The 17,062-nt window shown below is 38.0% G+C and overlaps 1 pseudogene; it reads left to right on the forward strand.

Annotated features, from left to right (window-relative positions):
- The first annotated feature begins 8,367 nt into the window (after positions 1 to 8,367).
- LOC100950331 lies at positions 8,368 to 9,501 on the forward strand (annotated as a pseudogene).
- Positions 9,502 to 17,062: the final 7,561 nt, after the last annotated feature.

The following is a 17,062-nucleotide window of genomic DNA, read 5'->3' on the forward strand; positions in this document are numbered from 1 at the left end:
TATTATTTCTTTGTAGCCCTGCAATAATTAGCACAAAACTGTGTATCCAGTTGGGATCCAGTATGTGTAACGTTTGTCTTGCCTTTGCAACTTTATTTGTGGCAGTTTTACTCTCATGCCTTAATTATTTTGAAACAAAACTTATCCTTGATATAGAGGGAAATAGGTATGGTAAAGTGTTGCAGACTAGCAAATTCAAATAAACTGTGTTATGTAAGCAAGGATTTTGAAAATGAAATCCAAATTTGCATTAGTGCCTCAGGATCTTGAATAAGGCCAATCGCCAATTCTTTTTTATTCAACCCTGTGAAAGGCTGTTCTGCCCTGCAGGCATGAAAACTACTTGGTCTCAGACAGATGGAAGTACTTTGGTCAGGACCAGGGTTTCCATCTTGCCAGCTCCTGGTGCTACTTAGCCCAAATGTAAGTGGTCAAGGACAAGACTTAAGATTTCTCTTGGATAGTGCAGAAACTTGGTGAAGGCAAATGTACAGTTAAAACTCAGCACTAATTTTGTATGGATATTTGGCATTTCATTCAACTTGGTGACAAATACTTTTCTCGAGACACAGAAGAGTAGTTATATTTTTCATCATTCCTTTGGTAAACATGTAAGAATTAATTTAATGCTTGAATTACTTCACCATCCTCAGTAACTGTTTCTTATTCTCTTCTAAAATGGTGTTTCTTCATCCATGGCTGGTCTGCTATCCAAGGGTGTTTCAAAAGTGACTTGACAGCTTACATCACTTGTTACACTAACCCCAGATTAATTTGTTTTTTCTCCTGCTCGATGGTTCATTTTATTTTGCTATTTCAAAATTCTTCCATTACTTTTTTGATACTGAATGTGATATTTTTCAAACATAATGTTATTATGTTATGTTTAATATATTGGTTGTCTTACTTAAAATATTGTATACTCCTAATAGAATCATATGCATTGAAGATGGAATTGGAAGACACCCGAAAGACCACATAGTTCAAAACCTTTCTTCTCCATCAATAAATTGAATCCTGCCTTTAATAAGCCTAACACATTAAGTGTTTTTACACTTATTGTTTACCATTACTTGAAATTTTTTACCCAAAGTGCTCCTTCTTTGATCTATCCTATTTTGTCTTCAGGCAGGGATTGTTGTAAGATATTTTTTCTTATACTGAAGCAAAATCCATCTGCTTATAACATTACCTATTGATCTTTGTAACATCTTGGGGCTATACAGAAGAAAATGATAGCCATCTTTAAATATGCACAGAGGAATTGATCATGCCTTGTCTAAAATCTTCTCACATCCTTTAGCTATTCTTTCTATAACATGGATTCAGGTTCTTGCTAAGGTGACCAACTTCTCTCATTTAGTCTTTCTGATTATAGTAAATTCCAAACTAAAGGGACTGGGAAGCCCCGTTATAGTTTCTTCACTATCCTGATGACTCCGCTACAAACATACTCTAACAGTGCCATTCTTTTCAAACCAATGTTGTCAAGTAGACATAATGAAACTCACCATAGAATAAAATTTATTATTATTCAGATAAATTGACCAATGAATTGACAGAAAGATCTTATTACTGTTTTCGAGTCCAAGTCCAACAATAATACCCACTGATTTGTTTTTCTTTAGTATACCAAATCATGCAATGGCTATTAAAGTCTATCTAAGCAGTGGAATTTTCATTTTTCCAGCACTTTTTATTAGGCTTTTCAAATATCTACTATCTTCATAGACTTTCTTTATTTCTCTCACATTAATGGAAAAACAAACTTTAAGCTTTACTAAAACACTGGCTTCGTTAATTATGTAGGTTAAGCATCCTTAATCTGAAAATCCAAAATCTGGAATGCTCAAAAATCTTAAACTTTTTGAACATTGACATGATACCAAAAGTGGAAGATTCCACAACTGACCTCATGTGACAAGTGTAAAAATTATTAACAATATTGTATAAAGTTATCTTCAGAATACACACACACACACACAAGATGTATAAGAATAACAAATTAATTTTATGTTTAAAATTGGGTTTCATCCCTGACCTATCTCATTATATATATGCACAAGTTCCAAAATCTAAAAATATTATAAAATCTTGAATACTTCTGCTCCAATAAAACTTGGATAAGGGATACTCAGTATGTACTACCCTTCTTGATCCCTGTAGGTATTGTATATTGAAAATCCATGTCTTCATCTTTTTGAATTATTGCTCTGCATTTTTATATTTTCTATTTCAAAATATATATATTTTTTCAAAGCTGTTCTAAAAAAAATCTAGTTCCTTTTCCTGGAAACTATAGAAGTATATAGAAAATACAGAAATTTAGTTTTAGATGCTAAATCCTGCTATAGTAAAAACTTAAAATATGTGACACTGGCTTTGAAAAAGGCTGTGGGTAGAGACTGGAAAATAATATGGAAACAATGGAGGCTAGAAAAATGGCTAGGAAACTGCTATAACAGCCTTAATAAAAGGAAAACCATGTTATTTAGTAGTGAACCACTTGGCAAAACATGAGGTAACCTAGAATATAGAAAATATACCAGATTGACATTTATACTTGAGTAAAGGTATCTCCAGGCAGAAGGTTGAAAATATTAGCTTGTTTTACTAGCTGTTGTTTGATAAGACACACACACACACACACACACACACACACAAAGAGTTGAAGTAAAGAAATAACTGGCTAATTGCTGTAACATTTAGAGAGTTCCATAGTTTAATAGATTAGGAAATATATACTTTTTCTCTTCTCTAGCTTCTTGGAAGATCAAATCTGGAGACTGCCAGAAACATGTTCTTATTACTAAATCCAAAACAATTTTGTAAGACTCTTTGTTTAGAACTTTGAAATAATCAAGGAAATGTTACATAGACCCTCATAACTAGACAAAAATATTTTTAGGAACCTTAAAAGTCTTGTCTTATAGCAGTTTTGCAGGTGCAAAGAAACACTAATGAAGAATAATTTAAAATAGAAAACTATTTCTGAAATAACTGTGGTTGTGGATTTTGTCCAACACAATGGGTTTGAATTGTATTTATATGAAGCCACTCTATTTTTTTTCCTTTTTTTGGCCAGGCCTGGGTTTGAACCCACCACCTCTGGCATATGGAGCTGGCATCCTACTCCTTTGAGCCACAGGTGCTGCCTGGAAGCCCCCCAATTTTAAATGAGTTGTATGGACAAAAGTGCTAACATTCTCAAATTAAAGAGAATGAGACTATAAATTCATAAAAGCACTAGGCCTTTAATAATCTATACACAGGAAACTAATCTAAAATGATGCTCAGAAATCATATTTTAAAATGCAGACTTGGCAGGCAGCACTGTGGCTGGTCCCATATACCGGAGGTGGAGGGTTCAAACCGGGCCCCAGCCAAAAACTGCAAAAAAAGAAAAATAAATAAATAAATAATAAATAAAATAAAATGCAGTCTTGGAGGGTGGAGCAAGATGGAAACCAAGTAACAGCTTCTTTACAACAAAGTGCAGTAAGATCGAGGAGAGAAGATTCCAGGCACCAGGCTTGTGGGTTCTGCTCAAACGTCCCTTTGGGGATGAAGGGAGGCAGCAGGAGACTTCTGGATCCCAGGAGGAGGACAAAAGCAGTGGAGAAATTGCAAATGGTTGTGTTTGGTCTGAGGCCATGGTGCCTGCTGTGGCTATAGCTACAGCAACAGTGAGATTGCAGATAGGGAAGGCCTTCCCTGTGGATTATTTTGTTTTTTTGGAGTTGGACACTTGTCCAACTTGAATTACCTTGGCTGACTGTGGGTGAGTGACTTTGAGTGGTGTCCAGAGTTTGGGAGTGAGCTGCTGGGCCAGAACAGAGCTCTCACGCTTTGGCTATGGGCCCAGCATGCAGCCATTGTGGGAGAATTGCCCTGCAGATTAAGCCCTCAGGGTCTGAGAGCAAGGCCTGTGCTGGGAGACCTTGGGAGAGTGATCTAGTGACTTTGAAGGAAGAGTGGAGCTTTCAGTGTTTGGCAGTAGGAGAGCTGCCTTGCAGCCTGGCACTCAGGGGCTTAGAGTGAGGCTGATTTTGGTGCACCTGATAAGTGGAAAGCCACTTCAAGAGAGATCCCATAGACACATGCTTTCCTAGGAAAGCCTCTGCTTAGCCAAAAGTGGGCTGAGAAGAGATTCGGGCTATCAACCCTGTGGGATTTGAGGGCAAAAAAACCCTCTAGTCTCCATCTTGTATAGCTGTATCAGCATTGTGATTAGGATCTCATACCCTAGAAAATCACCTGTTGCCCAGGCAATATTCAAGAAGATTGAATATATATAATTTTGTTTTTTTCCTTTTTTTATTTCAACTTCCCCCCCCCCAGATTTTACTAATTTTTCTTTCTTTTTCTTCTTTTCCTAATAGTAAATATAATTTTCTTATTGTTACTTTCTTTAACAAGAACTTCATTTTTGCTAGTGTTTCTGTCCCTGCTATTTAGTTTTTCCCTCAATTTTATCCTGTAAGGTTTTTTGTTTGCTTGTTTTGGTTGGATTTATAATATTTTTGTTTTTCCTCTCCATTTGATGGAGGTGGGATACTGTGTCTGCTCAGGCTGGCAAAGAGCTGCTGACCTCAAGGGAAACATCCAAACCAGCACCCTCAGAGGTTGGGGAGTTTTTAAGGTATGGGTCCAAATACCCTACTGACACCATCATTACTCCTGTCTCCCTCTTTCTATGCATCTCTTCTTGTCAGTCTTCCTTTTTACTCAGCTTCTTTCCTTTCTCTTTTTCTTTTCTTTTTTTATTTTTTGCACTTCTGGCTCATCAATCTTATCATCCTTTTAGTCCTGTACCAAAAGTATTAATCAACACTTGAGGTCAGAGGCACAATAACTTAAAGAGCAAGAGGAAGTGAAAGAAAAATTAGTGTAAGGAAAAAGACAAAAGAAAACACTTATGAGGAAGAAACAGCAGAAAAATCCTGGCAACATGAAAAACCAGACCAGAGGAAACCCCACAAAGGGCCATTAGGTAGCTACTACAGAGGAGTCTACCTAAAAAAAAAAAAAATGTTAGAAATTACAGAAGTGAAATTTAAAACAGAAATGATAAAAACAATGAAAGAAATTGCTGAGAAAGTGGAAAATAACCACAGTAAATCCAAAAAGACATTGAAATAAGAGATTAATGATATGAAGAATATAGAACGTATATAGCAGAGCTGAAGGAATTGAAGCAGACAATTAGGCAACTTCAAGTTGTATTAGAAACTATCAATAACAGATTAGACCCTGCAGAAGAAAGAATCTCAGAGGTAGAGGACCAAAGTCTTGAGATAACTCAGATAGTTAAAAAGGTAGAAATAAAGAGAGAAAGACCAGAACATTCACTGACAGAATTATAGGATAACATGATGCATTCAAAAATATGAGTTATAGGTATCCCAGAAGGGGAAGATGGACACCCTAGAGGAATGAAAGCCATACTAGAGAATATTATAAATGAAAATTTCCCAAATATCACCAAGATTCTGACACATTCCTTTCAGAGAGATATCAGACCCCAGGTCACCACAACCCAAATAGAGCTTCTCCAAGACACATAGTGATGACTCTGCCTGAAGTCAAGACAAAAGAAAAGATTCTGAAAGCTGCCAAGGGTAAACACCAATTGACCTATAGGGGAAAATCCATCAGGGTGACTGTAGACTTCTCTACTGAAACTTCTCAAGCCAGAAGACTATGATCATTTACTCTAATCTACTTAAGAAAAATAATTTCCAGCCGAGAATTCTATATCCTACTAAGGTAAGCTTAAAATTTGATGGAGAAATAGAATCTTTTACTGATATACAAACATTGAGGATGTTTGCCACAACAAGACCAGTTCTACAGGAAATACATAGACCCATTCTACACTGATCATCACAATGGACCACAAGCAAAGTAAGCATTCAGAACTAAAGGACAAACCTAGCTTCCACAATGATGCAAAAGATAAAACTTAGCAGCAGAATTCCACAAAATAAGATGAATGGAACACCACCACACTTATCAATTATCCCAATAAATATTAATGGCTTGAATTTCCCTCTGAAGATGCATATATTGGTTGACTGGATAAAAAAAAAACAACACAAACCATCCAATTATTCTTTGCAGGAAACACACTTAGCCTCAAAGGACAAATGTAAACTCATAGTTAATGGATGGAAAACAATTTCTCAGGCAAACAGAATTCAGATGAAAGGAGAGGTTGTAATCTTATTTTAACAAACAAGTGGATTTAAAGCAACTAAAGTCAAAAAAGACAAAGATGGACACTTCATATTGGTCAAGCGAAAAATACAAGAAGAACTTGTATTCTAAATACTTATGCACTCAAATGCTCCCAGATTCTTGAAACAGACCTTAATTAGTCTGAGCAATATGATATCCCATAACACCATATTAGTGGGGGACTTTAACACTGCTCTTACAGAGCTGGACAGATCCTTTAAACAGAAACTTAAAAAAGGTACCAGGGACCTAAATGTGACCCTAGAACAACTGTGCTTGATAGATATATAGAGAACACTCCATCCCAAAACTAAAGAATATAGATTCTTCTCATCAGCCCATGGAACATTCTCCAAAATTGATCATGTCCTAAGACACAAAACACATCAAAACAATCAAAAGAATTGTGCAGAATAAAAGCAATGTTAAATTAAAAAATTAAATCGGAGATTAATAAAATTGAAGAAAGAGAATAATTTAGAAAGTTATTGAAACAAGGAGTTGGCTTGTTTTAATTATATCATAGCTGTGTACATTAATGCAGTCATGGGGTACAGTGTGCTGATTCTATATACAATTTGGAGATATTGTAAAAACTAGCAAATAAAAAAATTCATATCAATTGGTGTATGTAAAAAAAAAGTCAGATAACAGGGCATGGCCTATGGCTCAAAGGAGTAGGGCGCTGGAACCATATGCCAGAGGTGGCGGGTTCAAACCCAGCCCCAGCCAAAAAAAAGAGTCAGATAACAGTGTGGAGAATCATGTATGGAGAAGTAAGTATATTCCTACACAGTTTCATAATATAAAATGTCACAACCCTTTGGAATATAGACTTAGAGGAAACTGACTCAAGTACTTTAACATACAGTTGTCATATTCTACTCATCAATCCCAATTCTAGTATACATATACACATATATACACATATATATATAGATATATGGTATATATACACACATATGTACACATATATATATTCTGTAGAATGGTATATATATACACGTATATATAAATATGTCTATATGTACACACACAAAAAAGAAATAAAAAAATAAGTCCACACAAAACATAGATCTTTGTTTCTAGAAGTGTACTTCATTATAAAAGAATAATTTAAACACCCATTAACTGGTATGTAAAGAAAACACGTTATGTCCAAATAATGGATGATATTTGAAGGTAATATACAATGAATAAATCCAAACAAAAAAGGCCACATATTATATGATTCCGTTTATATGAGAAAATGAAGAGAAGGTAAATGTACGGAGGCAAAAAATAGATTAGCAACGCTTAGACAGGACTCAGGTGGATGATTTAATGAGGAGTGGTAGCTAAGGAACACTGGGATGATTTATGAGGTGTATTCATTTATTTTGGTTTCTGTAAGCTTTATTTATTTTTGAAATATTGGCAAATATCTGTAACCATACTAAAATCAGGAAAATGGACACTTCAAGTGTGTTAATGTATGGTATGTAAAATGTATTTTAATAAAACCATTACAAACAAAAAAAATGTAAAGGGCAATAAAAGAAAGAATATCTTGAGTTGATTATATCCTTATTCCAAGCTGACCCTATGTCTGATGCTTAGTTACTCTCCTTAGCAAAGGGAAGGATATTTTTACCATTCTGTAGAACAAAGCTCACCAGAGCAGAGAGAGTAGAGAGTGTCTTGGGGACAGGCACACAGTTGGCAACTTCACTATGTTCTAACAACTGGCCTCTGCTCTGGGTTCACAGGCTCCTTAAAGCTGTTCCTACATATGATTTGCCTTCCCTGGCTTTATGTCTCATCAGATAAGCAGCACTGGTGGCTCACAGACCCTGCCCCTCTGACACTCACGCAGGACAATTGTTGCCTTGGCTAAATTGTGACATAAAGGACAATCATCCGTGAAGTAGCCTCAGCAGGACCTAGACTGCCAGAAATGAGAAAAGATTAGTGGGTTGATGATGGGGTGCCCTGGTGCCTTGGAGACCACCTGCTAGCTCTACCTGTGTGACAGCCTAAGAATTCTGAAATCCTGTGGCATTCAAACCTCCAAAGGTACCTGTGTCACTAAGTGGCCTAACTGTTCTTTCCTTTAGTTGGTGAGGTTCAGGAAAGGACGAAGCAGACATGTTTAATCCACATGTCTTAGATATTCCAGCTGTAATTTTTGATGATGGTTCAGGACTATGCAAAGTAGGATTTTCTGGAGAGACTGGACCTCGTCATGTCATTAACTCTGTCGTGGGGTATCCTAAAGTTAACATTCCTTCAGAAAGAGGCGATAAGAAGAAGTAATTTGTGGGGGAGGAAGCCCAGTCCAAGTATGATACATTATATTTGCATTACCCCATTGAACATGGACTGATAACAGGATGGGATGACATGGAGCAACTCTGGAAATACATTTTTGAATGCCGCCTGGGAGTAAAACCCTGTGACCAACCTGTACTGATGACAGAGCCCTCCTTGAACCCAAGGGAGACTCGAGAGAAGCTTGCTGAAATGATGTTTAAGAACTTTAATGTGCCTGCTCTCTACCAGTCCAACCATGCTGTGGTAGCTCTCTATGCCTCTGCCTGCATCACAGGCCTGGTGGTGGACAGTGGATATGGGGTCACCTGCACTGTCCCCATCTTTGAGGGTTACGCCCTGCCTCATGCAGTCACCCAGCTCTATGTGGCAGGGAGGGACATCACGGAGCACCTCATCCAACTCCTCTTTCCGAGAGCATGTATTTTTCCTCGCACACTGAACAAGGCTTTGGTGAATGATATTAAAGAGAAGCTGTGTTACCTTTTCTTGGAGCCAGAGAAAGAGCTATGCAAACCACCTAAGGAAGTCTTTTGAGAATACAGACTTCCAGATGGGAATGTCATCCATATTGGGCACCCATCATACCAAGCACCAGAGGTTCTCTTTGCACCTGACCAGCTAGGCAGCCAGAGTCCAGGACTCTCAAAAATGGTCTCCAGCAGCATTATGAAATGTCCCGCTGACCTGCAAAAGAACCTTTTTGCAGACATTGTACTGTGTGGGGGAACCACACTTATTCCTGGACTGAAGGAAAGGCTCACAAAAGAACTAGATCAACAGGCTTCCAAAGGAACACCCATCAAGATCATGACTTCTCAAGACAGATGTTTTTCTGCATGGATAGGTGCATCCATAATGACCTCTGTAAGCTCTTTCAAGCAGATGTGGGTCACTTCTGCAGATTTTGAGGAGTTTGGCGCATCTCTGGTTCAGAGAAGATGCTTTTAAAGAATCCTAAGCACAGGGGATGACTCAAAGTGTTAGACTGCAGGAGGACCATTGGAAAGTTACAGGGTCTCTTGGCCTTCAGTGTGATGTTCAATAAAAGGCTTCTAACATTGCAGGTTTCAGTTTATTCTTGGAAAGGCTAAAATTTCTGACTTGTGTTATCAATATAAGTGACTGTCTCCTCTCTTCTTCTTTTATGAGCCTCTTAAGTTGTTTTCTCCTTAATCCAGTTTGATTGGGTTAGGTTTCTCAGAATCAATGTAAGTGGTTCTGTCTCCCAATGCCCAGGAGACAGAATCACCAATGCAAGTCAAAGAAGGGGAAAGAAATTAAGTAGAAACAGGAAGGGTAGGCCATTCCTACAGCTCAACAACACTTTCACTGGGTTGACCTTCAGTCAGAAAAATCATGTTCTTGCTCTGCTGTTATGTGATCAAAAAGCTAAATAGAATGGAAAGAAGAGTTGAGCACAAAGATTGCTATATTTTAAGGTTCTTCAAAGATCAGGGCCCTTGCTCTCATTCGGAGCATTAAGAATCAATACCTCTAATTGAAAGGATGATATTATTATTATTAAATGTCAGCCTGAAAGAAATAAAGCCATTTACCAAAAAAAATTAACTTTTTAAACATCTTTCCAACTCTCTGATTACTTCCGTCACACTGCTAGCATAAATATACCCATGAAAGTTGTCAAACATAATAATTCACTATAAATTTGGCCTTTGAATATTTATTTTTTTGTTTAGCAGTAGTTAATCTGGAATTCCAACCAGCACTCATGATCTATGTATAACATTAGATTACATAATTGTTATTCTATATTTTGATATTATAAATTTATAGTCAAGAGTTTTAAATGTGGGGCAGAGCACGATGACGGACCAGAAAGTGCATTTGGCCCAATGCTGCTAGTACAACTGAGAAAAGGAAGAATGCCAAGCTGTACCTGGTGAGGAGTCATTGCCTGGTAATGTGGCTTGGGTGTACACCAAGGTGGCAAGGGGGTGAACACAGTCCATGATCTGGAGCAACAGAGTTGTGACACACTAGGCAAGTTTTCTGTAAGCGGGAGTATTCAGCCCCTCCACAGAGGTCTGGGCTGGAGGTAGCCCTTTGAGAGGATAGCCTAGAAGAGTGGGTGTATCTAAACAGTATACGACAGCCAGTTGTGGGCGCTGATCTGAGCAGATTTTCCCCCAGTTGGGTGGCAATTGAGAAGGCCATACTTGGAACTACTATTCAACATAGTACTGGAAGTTCTAGCCAATGTAATCAGACAAGAGAAGGAAATAAAAGCATCCCAATGGAAGCAGTAACTATCAAATTTTCCCTTTTTGCTCATGATATCATCTTATATTTAGAGAACCCAAGGACAACACCCCAGGTCTCCTGGAATTGATCAAAAAATACAGTAATGTCTCAGGATATAAAATCAATGTCCACAAATCAGTAGCCTTTATATGTGCCAATAACAGATAGAACACAAAGCTACAGAGTATACGTTCTCTCATTGGCCCATGGAACATTTTCCAAAATGATCATATCTTAGGACACAAAACCAACCTCAATGGAATCCAAAGAATTGAATTTTTACCTTGTATCTTCTCAGACTCCAAGGCTTTAAAGGTGGAAGTCAACTCCAAAAAAAGTTGAACCCTAAATAAAGGCATGGAAATTAAACAATCTTTTGCTGAATGACAGTTGGGTGCAGGAACAAGTAAAAGAAGAAATCATTAACTTATTTGAACATAACAACAATGAAGACACAAGCTACCAAAATATGTGGGATACAGCAAAAGCAGTTCTAAGAAAAATAATTATCGCTTTAGATGGCTACAACTGAAAAACAGAAAGAGAGATCAAAAAACTTACAAACTATCCTATGGACCTGGATTTAAAAAAAAAAAAATTAGGAATAAACCCAGTAGAAGAAAATAAATATCTAAAATTAAATCCGAGATTAATGAAATTGAAAACAATAGGATCATTCAGAAAATTAATGAAAAAAGGAGTTGACTTTTTGAAAAAATATATAAAATAGATAATTCTTTGGGCAGACTAACTAGAAATGGAAAAGTAAAGTCTCTAGTAACCTCAATCAGAAATGATAAAGGAGAAATAACAACAGATGCCACAGAGATACAAGAGATTATCTCTGAATACTCCAAGATTCTCTATGTACAGAAATTTGACAATGTGAAAGAAATGGATCAATATTTGGAATCACGCCCTCTTTCTGTACTTAGCCAGGAAGAAATAAATCTCCTGAACAGTCTAATTTCAAGCACTGAGATCAAAGAAACAATAGAAAATCTCCCAACAAATAAATTACCTGGACTGCACGGCTTCACACCAGATTCTATGAAACTTTCAAAGAAGACTTTATTCCCATACTGCAGAAATTATTCCAAAAATTTGTAAGGTAGGAGGAAGGAATCTTCCCCAACATATTCTATGAAGCAAACATTATCCTGATACCAAAACCAGGAAAAGGCTGTAATAAAAAGGAAAACTTCAGACCAATTTTCACTAATGAATATGGATGCAAAAATTCTCAATAAAAACCCTAGCCAATTGACTACAACGTCTCATTAAAAAGTCATATATCATGATCAAGTAGGTTTTATCCTAGCAATGCAAGGCTGGTTTAACATATGCAAGTCTATGATGGTAATTCACCATATCAACATAAGCAAAAAAAGCCCATATGATGCTCTCAATGGATGCAGAAAAAGCATTTGATAAAATCCAGCATCCTTTTCTAATTAGAACTTTGAAGAGTATAAGCATAAGTGGCACATTTCTTAAACAGATTGAAGTCATCTATAACAATCCCACAGCTCATCTTTCATAGAATGAAGTGAAACTGAAAGCTTTTCCACTTAGAACTAGAACCAGGCAAGGTTGTCCTATATTACCACTATTCAACGTAGTGCTGGAAATTCTAGCCAATACTATCAGGCAAGAGAAGGAAGAAAAGGGCATCCAAATGGTAGCAGAGGTGGTCAAACTCTCCCTCTTTGCTGACAATATGATCATATACTTAGAGAACCCCAAGGACTCCACCACATTCCTGGAAGTCATGAAAAAATAAGTAATGTCTCAGGATATGAAATCAATGCCCACAAATCAGTAGTCTTTGTATATGTCAATAACAGCCAAGTTGAGAAGTTAATTAAGAACACAATCCCCTTCACAATAGCTTCAAATAAAACAAAATACCTACGAATATACCTAACAGAACAGGTGAAGGAGCTCTATAAAAAGTTATGAAAACCTAAGAAAAGAAATAACAGAAGATATTAACAAATGGAATAGCATACCTTGCTCATGGCTGGGAAGAATCAACATTGTTCAAATGTCTATACTTCCCAAAGCAATCTACAGATTCAATGCCATCTCTATTAAAATACCAACATCATATTTTCAAGACTTGGAAAAAAATTCTTCATTTTTATGGAATGAGAAAAAAAAACTGTATAGCCAAGACAGTTCTTAGTAATAAAAACGAAGCTGGGGACATTAGCATACCAGACTTTAGGTTGTACTACAAGGTCATACTGGTCAAAACAGCAAGATATTGGTACAAAAATAGAGACATAAACATCTGTAGCTGAATAGAAAAATGAAGAAATGAAACTAAAATCTTACAGCTACCTAATCTTCGATAAACCAAACAAGAACATACACTAGGGGAAAGTATCCTTAAATGGTGCTGGGAGAACTAGATATCCATATGTAAAAGACTGAAACTGGACCTGCACCTTTCTCCGCTCACAAAAATTGATTCAAGATGGATAAAAGACCTACATTTAAGGCACAAAATGATAAAATCCTCAAAGAAAGCATGGGAAATACACTTGAAGATATCAGCCTCTGGAAAAACTTTATGAAGAAAACTTCTGTGGCAATTGTAACAACAAAAACAAACAAATGGGCCTTTACTAGACTGAAAAGCTTCTGTATAGCCAAAGAGACAAAAACCAAAGCACATAGACAACTTACACAGTGAGAAAGGATGTTTGCATATTTTGAATCAGACAAAAGCTTGATAACTAAGATGTACAGAGAACTGAAATTAATCCACATGAAAAAAGCCAACAATCCCATATATCAATGGGCATGAGAGATGAATAGGACTTTTTCTGAGGAAGGCAGAGGAATAGCTAGCAAACATATGAAAAAATGCTCACCATCCCTAATTATTAGAGAAATGTAAATCAAAACTACCCTGAATATCATCTAACCACAGTGAGCATAGCTCACATCACAAAATCTCAAAACTGCAGATGCTGATGTGGATGTGGAGAGAAGGAAACACTTTTACCCTGTTGGTGGGACTGAAAACTAATACAATCTTTTCTGAAGGAAGTATGGAGAACTCTGAAAGAACTCAAACTAGACCTCCCATTTGATCTTGCAATCCCATTACTGGGCATCTACCCAGAAGGAAAAAAAATCCTTTTACTATAAGGACTATTGTAGTAGACTGTTTATCACAGCTCAATTTACTATTAGCAAAATGTGGAAATAGCCTAAATGCCAGGGGCAGAGACAAGATGGTGGACTGCAGACAGCTTTTTGCAGAGGCTCCCATCCAGAAGGAGACTTAAAGAACAGAAGTTTAGTAAGGGAGCTGATGGTTTGGAGTGGAGCCAAGAGAGAAGATTGAAGAACGCACTTCAACTTGCTGAGGCGAGCTGTGACACCAAAAATACAATCAAAAGGTACAAAATCCACCACCAAGCGGATGGGAGTCCCCTTCCCCACAAGAAGGGCTTGCAGTTTACTCCATACAAGCAAGTGAGCAGAGTTCAAATATCCTGCCACTCTATCCCACAGGAGAGACCCCCTAAAAACTGGACCACCTACTCCTGCTGGTGTGCCACAGCACCCTCCTGCCAGGCATAAAACTGTAAAACTATATAGAACTGTATATATTCCCTACCAGCAACTCTGAACTCCATGGCTTCCCCTCCAACTCTCACCCAGAGGTCTGGAGGTTTTTCACCCATGGAGTCCAGATACTTGGGCATTTCCTTGAGAGGAGTGGAGGGGGAAAGGGCTGGTGCTGCTGACTCTGTGGCATGAGAGTGAGGAGAGGTAGGTCAGCTGAGAGGAAGCTACACAGGAGTGGCAGTATCCTGAGAGTGGCAGCTGTAGCACTGGGAGGGGGTTGCATCCCTGAGGCCATTCTGGACAGACACACACTGTCTCTCTGGGTAACCAGAGATTTGGGGAATTTTTCTCCCATGACAGCCACTGGTGGAGTGGATCTGGGAAATTCTGTGAGTACCGACCTGGTGGAGTGCGAGGACTAGAATACATGCAGCTCACAGACTCATAGGGACTGCTTATCATAATAGCACCTAACCCTCAGCAGAATATAGCTGAGACAAATGCAGTGGGTGGGCAGAGGCTACAATTGACACCTGAGTGTAAACTCTAATTGCTTGCTGCCCAGGGCTGAGTTTTCCATCAGCTCTAGCAGCATCTGACCTGCAGAGGAATTTAGCTGGAACAATATCAACTAGGGGCGGGGCTTGAACTGAACTACCCCAGCCTATAAGGTTATCAGGCCTCATCTCTCTCTCACGGACTCAGATTTCTGGGTGACTTCCAGACTAATTAATTTGCTGGGTGGGTACATTTGCCCTCACAGAGCACTGGAGCAAGTTATATCTGAGCTGTGAGAAGACCCCTCTTATCTAGCTGCTGGAGACATTTGAATACTCCCACCTGGTGCTGAAACTGGTGCTGACTGGGATAACCTGTTTGGACCCCTTGAACTTAGCAAATCACCCAAAGACTATCCAAAGTGGCACCCTGGGTGTATGGTTGAGGGAAGGTTTGATTTTCCTTGCCCAATTGTTGTTTGTGGGGAGTGGGGTGACTTAATTGCTGGTATTTGTCCACAGCAGAGACTTCAAATAAGAGTAACTGATTCACTAGGGCAGAACAGAGACCAGCTGAAAATAAGACAGAGCCATTTAGCTCCCACAACACCAAGCAGGTCCCCAGTCTCTCAGGCCGTAACACTGTACAGGTCCTTGACAAAAATCAAGAGGAAAAGCCAAATGAGGTAAAGTAATCATGGGGCACAATCAGTGGAAAAGCTCTGGTAATATGAATAACCAGAGTAGATCAAACCTCTCAAGAAAGGATGTGACTGGTAATATGAATAACCAGAGTAGGTTAACCCCTGCAAGAAAGGATGTGGCAGACGAAACTGAAGATCCCTTTTATAAACAAATGGCTGAGATGTCAGAAATTGAATTCAGAATTTGGATTGCAAATAAGATAAACAGAATAGAGGCAAAGATAAAAGTAGAAATTCAAGGAGCATTCCAAAAGTTCACTCAAGAATTCAACAAATATGGGCGGCGCCTGTGGCTCAAAAGGGTAGGGTGTTAGTCCCATATGCCAGAGGTGGTGGGTTCAAACCCAGCCCCAGCAAAAAAAAAAAAAAAAAAAAAAAAGAATTCAACGAATTCAAAGACAAAACCACCAAAGATTTTGAAACATTAAGACAAGGGATTGCAACCCTGAAAGATCTGAAAAATGCAGTAGAATCTCTTGGTAACAGAGTGCCAGAGGCAGAAGAAAGGATCTCAGATGTAGAAGACAAAGCTTGTGAATATGTCCAAACATCCAAAGAGAATCAGAAATGGAAAGCAAAAATGGATCATTCTCTCAGAGAGCTCTGGACTAATTCGAAGAAAACTAATATTCATCTTATAGGAATCCCCGAAGGCGACAAAGTTGCTTTGCAAAAAACAGAAGCTCTTCTTTATGAAATTATGGAAGAGAACTTTCCAGATATGTCAAGAGATCCTGAAACTCAGATTTCAGACAGCTTCAGGACCCTGGCTGAACAACTCAACACGAATAAGACATCCCCCAGAGACATCATAATTAACTTCATTAAAGTTAATATGAAAGAGAAAATCTTGAAAGCAGTGAGACATAAGAAAACCATAAACTACAAGGGGAAGAATGTTAGAATGACTGCAGATCTCTCTGCTGATAGCTTTCAGGCCAGAAGAGGGTGGTCATTGACATTTAATCTCTTAAAACAAAATGACTTTCAACCTGGGATCCTGTATCCTACTAAACTGAGTTTCATTTATGATGGAGAAATTAAATACTTTAATGACATTCATATGTTGAAGAAACTTGCCATAACTAAACTGCTCTCCAGGACATTCTCAGACCTATCCTCCATAATGATCAGCGCAATGTTCCACCACAAAAGTAAAATAACACAAAATATTGATCAAACTCCAACTTCCATAGTGGCAAAAGGATTAAAAAGTCCACTGGACTTTCAAACAACTTGATATCTAAAATTTTATCAGGTTTATAAATAATTTCAATCAATGTGAATGGCTTAATGTGTCCTTTAAAGAGGCACAGATTGACTGATTGGATACAGAAACTCAGACCAGACATCTGATGTATACAAGAATCTCATCTTAGGGTGTTAGGGTGAAGAAATGGTCATCTATATTCCAAGCAAATGGAAAGCAGAAAAAAGCAGGTGTCGCAATTTTATTTG

This window comes from Otolemur garnettii, unplaced genomic scaffold (assembly GCF_000181295.1).
Source record: "Otolemur garnettii isolate 467f Iridium unplaced genomic scaffold, OtoGar3 scaffold00110, whole genome shotgun sequence".
In the NCBI taxonomy this organism is placed as follows: Eukaryota; Metazoa; Chordata; class Mammalia; order Primates; family Galagidae; genus Otolemur; species Otolemur garnettii.